The sequence below is a fragment of the Orycteropus afer genome, unplaced genomic scaffold (assembly GCF_000298275.1).
Source record: "Orycteropus afer afer isolate SDZICR_OR568_19922 unplaced genomic scaffold, OryAfe1.0 scaffold00354, whole genome shotgun sequence".
Taxonomy (NCBI): domain Eukaryota; kingdom Metazoa; phylum Chordata; class Mammalia; order Tubulidentata; family Orycteropodidae; genus Orycteropus; species Orycteropus afer.
The window spans coordinates 2353672-2355960 of record NW_006921941.1 but is presented as its reverse complement, the minus strand read 5'-3'; positions in this window follow the sequence as shown (position 1 = coordinate 2355960).

Below are 2289 nucleotides of genomic sequence, written 5' to 3'. Positions count from 1 at the left end.
TTAACACATCTTGATTGCATGTTCAGTCAATTCCAGACTGCAGAAGTTGGTAAAAATCTTCAATTTCCTCACCTTTGGCTTTGGTGGTTGGTGCATGAATTTAAATAGTAGTAATATTAACTGGTTTTCCTTGTAGGTGTATGGATATTATACTATCACTGACAGCATTGTACTTCAGGAAAGATCTTGAAACATCCTTTGTGATGATGAATGCCATGCCATTGGATATGCCATGAGTAATAATGACAGCTTCTATGGCCAAATATGTCCCGAATGCATGCCGGGGGGCCAAGGCATTTTTACTTTGTGGTATTTTTTGTTGTTGTTCCTTGTATCAATTTCATGTGGTAGGTATCATTAGCCTGTTTTATAGACAAAGAAAATGACTTAAGGAAAAATCTCATCTCGGTCCACACAAGTGGGAAGTGAGGGAGCCATGTTCTTTTCACTGAGCAACACAGCCCTCAGTATGATTCAGCTGCTTACAAAGCTAATAAACCTTTGTATCCACTTATAAAAATATTGCGTACAGATTATCGGCACCGTTGGTGTCTCTCTGCTTGTCTTGGATCAGCCAGATCCCATCTGTGACAGGGTGTAAATTTCTAAGGTCACAATACAAAGAATGATGCTGTAGATGTAAAAAGACATGAGGCATGAGGTGGGGTGGGAAAAATAGGATCTGGAGCTACATGAGGCAGGAAGGTTCAAGGAATTAAGGATCTGGTTGTGTGGATGAGGGGGATTATTGTGATATTTCTGAGAGTAGAAATTCAGTGGGTGGTACCTAAAATGGAGGCAGATTTAGACTAATTAAATACATAATTTCAACAAATTGAGATCTTAAAGAATTCACTAATGATAGGAATGAGTACATGTTTCTATACCAATACAGTGAAATACTAAAAAAACAGCTGTCGACTGCTTGGTATTGACTCATGGTGACCACTATATGTCAGAGTAGGCCTGTGAACCATAGGGTTTCAATGGTGGATTTTTCAGAAGCAGATCACCAGACTTTTGAGATTCTCTGGTGGACTTGAACCAACAACCTCTCAGTTAGCAGGTACACATATTAAACATTTGTACCACCCAGAGATTCCAATGAAATATTACAGAAAACCAAACCCACCACCATCAATTCTGACTCATAGTGACCCCCATTGGATTTTCAAGGTTGTAAACCTTTATGGAAGTAGATCACCTCATCTTCCTCCCACAGAGCAGCTGATGGGTTTGAACAGCCTACCTTCCAGTTAGCAGCCACATGCATTACCCACTATGCCACCAGAGCTCATTAATGAAATAAACTCACTGTCATCGAGTTGTTTCCGACTCATAGCGATCCCTCCTTGGGTTTCCGAGGTGCTATCTCTACGGAAGTAGATTGCCCAGTCTTTACTAGGCAACTATTAATAAAGATGTAGTTCTGTATTACTGATATTTAAAGATATATTAAGTGAAAAAAAATTTCAACATGGTATTACTGTGCTTATACATATACACACATGGATCTATTTTCACACTCTGAAAAATGTTTGTCACCAATATGTGGCTCTCTCATGGTGGGATTTCAGATTTTATAAACTTTTATTTTTCCATATTTAAAATGCAATTATTATAATAAAGACAGATGAAAATATGTTTATAGATACTGAATAATGAAATCAGTCTTTGCTGAAGCTGCAGTCTCCTACTTCCCTTCAGGCTTGGAGACAGGGCCAACACAACAGGGACTGGGAAGAAGGACAGGACCAGGTCTCTTTCAACTCAAAGATGTTAAGTGGAAAGAAGCAAATTACAAAACACAGTGTGGCATGAGGATCCCTGGATGGCCCTGCTCTTCAAGGTATTTCCACAGGGTTCATTTGCAAGTGAAACAAAATAGAGACGAAAAGCTTTAAACCTGTCATCCGACACATCAGTCTGTTACAATAGGGTTTTCATTCAGATGTCCTCAGAGTTGAGCTTTCCTGTCTAGAGTGACCTCATGGGATGTTAGGAGGGTGACGTCAACTGTAATGAGAGCTCATGTCTCTATCCACTGCTAGGCTGGGTTTCCGAGACATTGATCAACTTCAGTCAGATGTTTCAAGCAGAAGGATGGCGGGAACAGTTTTCCCTTCTCTTTTCTTTCAATTCGTAGTTCCCTATCTGTGATCAGCCACCACCAGAAATGGAAGTCTGAATTAAGAGTTAGGAACCCTCCCTCCCCCTGCCACGGGCCTTATGGAAACCTCCTGACCCCAAGGACAGCAGAATCGAGGGCCCCACTTTTGTCCCTCCCTA